Source organism: Rhinopithecus bieti, unplaced genomic scaffold (genome assembly GCF_001698545.2).
Source record: "Rhinopithecus bieti isolate Rb0 unplaced genomic scaffold, ASM169854v2 scaffold_5626, whole genome shotgun sequence".
Lineage (NCBI taxonomy): Eukaryota > Metazoa > Chordata > Mammalia > Primates > Cercopithecidae > Rhinopithecus > Rhinopithecus bieti.
In genome coordinates, this window is record NW_016805666.1 from 9156720 (window position 1) to 9165116 (window position 8397).

General features: G+C 47.0%; 1 protein-coding gene across 1 annotated transcript in view; it reads right to left on the reverse strand.

The window, feature by feature from the left end:
* The window catches only part of ACAP2 (ArfGAP with coiled-coil, ankyrin repeat and PH domains 2), a 186118-nt gene extending 185664 nt beyond the window's left edge, over positions 1-454 (reverse strand). Inside the window, 1 exon segment of the mRNA XM_017873479.1 lies at positions 189-454. The gene's annotated coding sequence lies outside the window, so the exon portion shown is untranslated.
* Positions 455-8397: the final 7943 nt, after the last annotated feature.

An 8397-nucleotide genomic window follows, 5' to 3' on the forward strand; every position in this document is an offset into this window, starting at 1 on the left:
CGGCCGCTCGCCCCGTCGGAAGGCGCGGACGGCGGGGCCTCCTCCCGGTGCGCGGGCCCGGCTTTCACGCCCCCAGCGCCGGGAAGGCAGCGCCGCGGTGACGCCGGGCGGCCGTGCCGGTTACCTGAAGCGGGGCGAGTCCTTCAGACACTCCTCGAAATCCACCGTCATCTTCATCCTGCCTCCGCCTCGCCTCGCCTCGCAGGCGGCGCCGGCAGAGCCGAGGGGGCCGCGGGAGCGGCCGCGCTGGGGACGCAGACGGCTACGGCGGGCGCACGGCCGCGACTAGCGTTGCGCGGAGCTGCGGAGGGCGCCTAGCCCGCTGGTCATAGCAGACGCGAAGACGGCGACGGCTCGTCAGGCCCCAGTCCGGCCCCTCTTCCTCCCGCCCCAAGTAGAGCGCTGGCCGCAGGGAAACGGCCGGGGAGTGACAGCAGCGGCCAGCCAGCCACGAACCTGGCGGCCAAGGGGCGGGGCATCCGACAGCACCGCCTGCGGGCGCCCGGGCAACGGGTCTGATCGACGGCAGCGCGAGCCAATGAGCAACGCGACCGTGGGCACCGCCTTGCCACAACCGCCCCCGAGGGCCAACCGGGATGCGCAGGCGTCGCTAGGCGGGACGCACCGGTTGCTGGGAGGCCGGCAGCTGAGGCTCCTTGGGAAGGAAGTCACGTGGCTGCGGCCGCTCTTCCCTCCGAGCCCCCGCCTCTTCTCCTGCTCCCCGAGCCCCGCCTTGCTGAGCTGCCAGCCCAGAGGAGCCGCCTCCTGCAGGTCTGAGGAAGGAAATTTGGTTTTCAAAGCAGATTGGCAGAAATCTGAAGAGGTTAGAGGCAGAAATTATAAAAGGAAGAGATAGGCTAAGCCACCTCTTCCTTTCAGTTTAGAGAGACTGAGGCCAGGAGAGGAGCGAGGATAACTTTAGTGATAAAATCCATCTTGCACGTATTGGTTCCATCCCTTCATAATTTAAAAATTGCTCCCATGTGCATCTTCTCATACAGCCACAGACCACTTCCTGAAGGAGCTGCCGTTTGGGTTGGACATAGATAGAAAGATTTAGACGGGTATGGGAGGTAGGGTGCTTCGTGTGGAGGAGCTCCTCTCAAAACTGCAGGAAGCACTGCGGCTTAATGACACTGCTCCCGGTGGTTTCACCTGTTCTGCAATAGTGGGGTTCTGAAGACCAGGCTCAGCGTACTCACCTTGTAACACCTGCCCCTCTAATCCACTTTTTCTAGAAGCACTTTAAGATACTTATCATCTGATCCTCACCTCAGGTGTTTACCATACTCCTTGATTTTAAGATGCCATTGGTTGTAAAAAGTACAAGGATGTCTTATATGTAATGAATAATTTTTAAGGCAACCTAAAAAGCATGGGCGTATCTATAAAAATGCATACGTAGGGTGTTCTAACAGCATAGTGGCTCTGAGTGAGAATCTGGAGGCAAACCTCCTGGATTTAGGTCCCAGCTTTCTCACTTTAAAATGAACATAACACCACAGATGTGATAAAGTTGTACGGTTAACACAGGGCCACATATCAATCATTCAGTAAATGTTGGCTATTGTAATTGTACCATTTGCCTCTTCAGTACTATAATCAAATGGCTTAAGTCTAAACTCTCTCACTTTCACTGTCTAATGTTTTTGTTTGTCTCAGAAATAATTTCATTCCGTTCCCCAGGCTGGTCTCAAACTCGTGGCCTCAAGTGATCCTCCTGTCTCAGCCTCCCAAAATGCTGGGATTACAGGTGTGAGCCACACACCTAGCCTTCTAAAGTCTTAATATAACTTTCTGACCATCTGGCTAAGTATGGCATGATGACATACTGTTTTTCATAACCCATCAAGAGATATCTTGATCTCTTTAGCATCTTTAGAAATTAACAGTATAGACAGGGCATGGTGGCTCACACCTGTAATCCCAGCACTTTGAGAGGCCTAGGTGAGCAGATCCCTTGCTCCAGCAGTTCCAGACCAGCCTGGGCAACATGGTGAAATCCTGTCTCTACAACTCTACAAAAAAATACAAAACATTAGCCAGGCACATGCCTATAGTTCCAGTTATAGTCCCAGTTGCTCAGGAGGCTGAGGTGGGAGGGTCACTGAAGCCTAGGAAGTCAAGACCACAGTGAGCCATGATTGTGCCACTGCACTCCAGCCTGGGTAGACAGAGCAAAACACTGTATCAAAAAAAAAAGAAAAGAAAGAAAGAAAAAGAAAGGAAGGAAGGATAAAGAAAAATTAACAGTATAATTTTGAGGCATTTCAAAGAATATAGAAGCATTATATACATTTATTCTTTGCTTATACACTTGATTTCTTTTTTTAATTGTATATCCCTGGAATCTATACAGCTTTTCTTGTTAGCTAAAAACAGACTATTGACTGTTAAATATTCAGGGTCCTCAAGCACATTAGTGGTCAGGCCTAGCTTCCCCAACATTGTAACTTCAGTGTCAGATTTACCAAGAGCATTGGCAATCTCTACTACATTTGGTTGCATTCCTGATGTGTGACAGCTAATCTGCATATACAATAACTTATTATTTTAATACTCCACCACAGTGTAGCCTTTTAGAAGATACCTAAAGTGACACTTTGGGGTTCAAATTAAAATTCAACTGCATGGCACCACAAAGGCAAATAACTAAGCTAATTATCAAGTGAACATCTTTCTGTGGATGGCTAAGTTTGCATATACCCAGTTAGTGGGAACACTGTCACAATTTTTCTTCCTTGGCCTGTGATAAAGCAAGCATTTTGGGGTGTCAGTTGTAAGATAGGTCCTAAATAAACATTAGAGTGGGATGGGGTGGGAGCAGTGGGTCTTAGAATAAAAGAAATACAATATTATTATCCTCATGTTTGTTTTGTTTTGTTTGTGAGACAAAGTTTTGCTCTACTGCCCAGGCTGGAGTGCAGTGGCACAGTCTCGGCCCACTGCAACCTCCTCCTCCCAGGTTCAAGTGATTCTCCTGTCTCAGCCTCCTGAGTACCTGGGATTATAGGCATGTGCCACCACATCTGGCTAATTTTTGTATTTTTAGTATAATAATGGAAACCAAGGTCCCAAGATATGAAAATAAATTGCCAGGTGACTCAGGCCAAACACAGGCTGCATGATGCCAGATCCTAACTGCTAACTGCCCTCCCTCCCCTTAAGAATTCTACCTTTGCAGTTGTAACTCTGTCTGCCCGTATAGCAATCTCCCTTTCATCTTCTCTGTAAAACACTGCTCTTATGCCACCCCCTCGGGAAGCTTTCTTGGCTGAAATACAAACCTCTCTATTCAACACACAGTAAAAGTTCCTTACTAGGCCCAGTCTGCACTCTAAAAGAATATAAAGTATCAAACCTTAAAAGTCTTCCAAATTTCTTCTCCCCAGACTTCTCAGTCCCTCTCTACAAACCCTCCGGAACCCCGGACAGCCATAGTTCTTCCTGAAAGCTCCCAATTTCCTCTGAGAACACTGTTGACCATACAGCCTCTTGAGCAGAGGTTGTTCAATCTCTCCTCCCTGGTACTCCTTGGTCAGGATACATAGTCAGCAAGAGCCTTACACTGTCTTACTTTCCTTGTTGCTGTTATCCAACAATTTCTAGTAGCTCCCTGACTTAGTCTGGCTAATTGGGTTGCAAATTATCTCAAGAGAAGGAAATTGCAATGAGGGTGACTGTGGGCACTGCTGGAACTCACGAGGGCAGAAACTCAGGCAACTCTTAGAACTGGTTTTGTCTCTTGTCATCTGCATCCTCTTTCTTTCGTACTTGCCCAACCCCATCAACTTTCCTTTCCGCTTTCTTCTAGGTTCTGTTCCCCTGTGAACCTGGTTTGCATAGAATCTATCATTACTACTGATTCCTCTAGAGATGCCCAGCAGGTAATATAAAACAATGAAACTTTCCAGATGTGAGCAGCATGGGGTGGTGGAGGCTATGACAAACAGAAAGCATGTGCCCTGTATCCTCAGCTCCAGTCAGTTCCTGCCATACCAGACCTCAGATTTAATGAGAGAAGCCAAACAGCCAGATTTTCATGTGAAATCTCCCTGTTTTCAAATATTGACAACCCTTTCAAAATGTTACAAAACATTGCACAGGTTATAAAAATAAGTTTCAGGGCCACTCTGCAACTTCTGCTAGATATTTCTTGACAGTTCTTTTTTTTTTTTTCCTTTTTCTGAGATGCAGTTTCGCTCTTGTTGCCCAGGCTGGAGTTCAATGGCACAATCTCGGCTCACTGCAACCTCTGCCTCCTGGGTTCAAGAGATTCTCCTGTCTCAGCCTCCTGAGTAGCTGGGATTATAGGCACATGCCACCATGCCCGATTAATTTTTGTATTTTTAGTAGAGACAGGGTTTCACCATGTTGGCCAGGCTGGTCTCGAACTCCTGACCTCAAGTGATCTGCCCACCTCGGCCTCCCAAAGTGCTGGGGTTACAGGCGTGAGCCACAGTGCCCAGCTGACAGTTCTTTATACAGCCTTCCAACTTAGGCTCCTGGTGTTAATTGCTTCAATCTGTTTCCCAACTCCCAGATCCCAGGAGACAATTGCATTAGCCCAGCTCATCTTTTCATATCGGGCCACACAGGTAGTAGGTCCCTGGCAAGCCAATAGAGGGATGGAAACATTCAACCTAATCATTTCTACAGGGATGGGGGCTGCAGGACGGCTGACTAGTAGTCAAGGCAATTTCCCTGTAAGAAGATGCTGATGGCTCAGCCCCACAAAAGACAGCTATTTAATACTCACATTCATCCAGGACTTCAGCCCCTGACTCACAGTCCTGTACCCCAACTTCTACCATCAACTAAGGTAACATCAACATTCACTCATTTTTCTTTCATTCAATAATATTCATTGAGCATTTATTCTGGCCAGACCTTATAATAGGCTCTGAGAGGCTGGGCACGGTGGCTCACACCTGTAATCCTAGCATTTTGGGAGGCCAAGGCGGGCAGATCACTTGTGGTCAGGAGTTCAAAACCAGTCTGGCCAATATGGTGAAACCCCATCTCTACTAAAAATACAAAAATTAGCCAGGCATGGTGGCGCCTGCCTGTAATCCCAGCTACTTAGGAGGCTGAGAGCAGGAGAATTGCTTTGAACCAGGGAGGCAGACGTTGCAGTGAGCTGAGACCAATGCCATTGCACTCCAGCCCTGGGCGACAGAGCGAGACTCCGTCTCAAAAAAAAAAAAAAAAAAAAAAATATATATATTCTATACTATATATATAATATGTATATGTATAAAATTTGCCAGGCGTGGTGGCGCATGCCTATTATCCTAGGTACCTGGGAGACTGAGGCAGGAGAATCGCTTGAACCCAGGAAGTGGGGGTTGCAGTGAGCCGAGATTGTACCATTTCACTCCAGCCTGGGCAACAAGAGCAAGACTCTCTCTCTAAATAAATAAATAAATAAATAGGCTGTGAGACTTATAGGTGAAATAAATAATCTTTTCCCCCTACAACTCTCAGACTATGGTAAGTTCTGTGCCAGGAGTCTTGGAGTATTTACAGGGGCCTACTATAATCTGATAGTCATTTCTACTAAGGAAGGAAATTAGGGTTCTCATATCTCTGTAGATATGAAGAGTCTTGAAAAAGTAAGATCTAAGAAAAGGTGAGTAATGTCTTTCAAAGGATCAAAGGACTTAGTCACAAGGAACTATTTTGACTGAAGCACAGAAGCAAAAGAAACACATGGTCTTCAAGCATTGTAAATCGAGAATATGGCTTTAGAAAAGAAGAAATGAATTTCTGATACATACACTATCTGTATCAGGAAGGATCGTACACCATCAATACAGACATTACAAAGAACCTTATATGCCACGCTAAGGATTGTGTATATTAAAGCGAAGGAAAGTCATTAGAAGAATTTAAGCATGGGAGTGACATAATCTTATTTGCCTTTTAATGGAGAGTGGGACATTTTCAACTGATGCAATTGCAAACAAGAGATGTTTAAGAAATAAAATTGAGGGCTGGGCACGGTGGCTCACACCTGTAATCCCAGCACTTTGGGAGGTCGAGGCGGGCAGATCACAAGCTCAGGAGATCGAGACCATCCTGGCTAACACAGTGAAACCCCATCTCTACAAAAATACAAAAAATTAGCCAGGCGTGGTGGTGGGCACCTGTAGTCCCAGCTACTCGGGAGGCTGAGGCAGGAGAATGATGTGAACCCGGGAGGTGGAGCTTGCAGTGAGCCGAGACGGCGGCCACTGCACTCCAGCCTGGGTGACAGAGCGAGACTCCGCCTCAAAAAGCTAAATAAAAATAAATGAATAACATTGAAGGAATCTGATGGCCAACCAAATGTGAGGAGGAGGAAAAAATAAAGACAGCTCCTCTGATGACTCCAGGTTGCAGATCTGGGTGACTGGGTAATAGCTAGTGCTATTCATAGAAAGGGGAGAAAGTTTATCTCAAAATATGTCACTTCAGAAAGTCCTTAAATGTTCCCATCTTGTACCATTGTCTCACCCTGAACATCCCATGCACAAGCTCAGCACAGATGTCTCTAGTTGTCTCATTCCCGTATATTCACTTCATACTCACATTCCCACTCCCATCCCCACCCCAGTATTCCTTTTTTCTTCCAGGCTGTTGGTATCCACCCTGTCTCACCCTCCACCTCAGGGCAGTTTCATACCCACAGCTCAGGATCGATCCATACATTTTCCTTCTGCTTTCCCCTCTCCTAGTTACTGAGCAAGATTAGAAATAATTTCTATTTTAAAGCAGTAGGAAGCCATTTTAAAAATCTAAACAGAGGAATGATATCATCTAATTTGTGCTGGAGTGCAGTGGTATGATCATAACTCACTGCAGCCTCGACCTCCCAGGCTCAAGTGATCCTCCATCCTCAGCCTCCCAAGTAGTTGGAGCTACAGGTGTATGCCACACACCTGGCTAATATTTGTACGTTTTGTAGAGTTGGATCTCACTATATTGCCAGGGCTGGTCTGGAACTCCGGAGCTCAAGGGATCGTCCCTGCCTCAGCCTCCCAAAGTACTGGGATTACAGGTATGAGCTGCTGTCCGTGGCCTGATTTGTATTTTAAGGGGGAATAGGTAGGCAAATGAGTGAAGACTTTTAGGGAGACTCTATCACTGCATTCACCAGCACATGCTTAGGATTCTCAACTGTCTTTTTTGTTTTTTGTTTTTTGTTTTTTTGAGATGGAGTTTTGCTCTTGTGGCCCAGGCTGGAGTCCAGTGGCGCAATCTTGGCTCACTGTAACCTCCGCCTCCTGGGTTCAAGTGATTCTTGTGTCTCAGCCTTCTGAGTAACTAGGATTACAGGCGCCCACCACCACACCCAGCTAATTTTTGTATTTTAAGTAGAGATGGGGTTTCACCATGTTGGCCAGGCTGGTCTCAAATGCCTGACCTCAGGTGATCCACCCGCCTTGGCCTCCCAAAGCGCTGGGATTACAGGCGTGAGCCACCACACCTGGCCTCAACTGCCTTTGTATTATTTATCTGTGACCAGATCCCTGGCCTGCTGGCACAACGGCTGTTCTCAAACCTTGCCGCTCTCATCAAGTCTCCCAGCAAATGTGCCCCACCCCACTCATGATTTGTAGACAGCATTGAGTCTTCAAAAAGAAAATAAGAGTCATCAGGAACACTCTTCTACCCCCAGCCCACATACTCATCTATGTTCGCACTTTTCTTACTTCTTACCCACCCATCTCAGAGGAAGGTGGCATCTCTTTCTGCCACTCCTGATCTGTGCTCTAGGGACTCCACCCCTTCTGTTCTTTTTGGAGAATGGCTCTATCAATTATCCACTCTTTCTCTATATCTTCAAACTCTCTACTGACCATTCTTCTCTCTTTGGAAAAAAGGGAAAGAAAATCATACACCATCTGTACCAGAAAGGATTATTTTTGTTGTAAGAGAAACGATGTGAGTTAATGAAAACAAAGGGTTCCTGCTGGGCTAGTTTCACCCAGAACCCAAATGGCTGGCTTTCCTTGAACCTTGAGAAGGATTTAGAACGGGGGCCTGTAAAGCCAGCAGCTCCTTCCGTCTGTCCTGTCTGCCCATCTGCACATCTGCAGCTGACTTCATCTGAGTCTCCGGGCAGCAGCTCCCAACACTCCCCAACTAACTCGAGAGAATGGGCTTTCTCTCTGTGCCCCAAATCTGAATTTCTTGGGGAAAGTATTGGCCCAGCTTGGATGCTGCATCCCCACCAAAGGTCAATCAACCATAGTCAAGGAGGCAGCTGTGTACAAACATGGCTCCTGAGAGTCTGCCCCTGTGACCTTGTAGTCGGGAAATCGCTTAGCTAAGAAGGGGGACTTGTGAATTAGCCCCTGGCTATTACCAAATTTCCTTCTGTTGCTTTTTATCTAAGACGCTTTAAGAGCA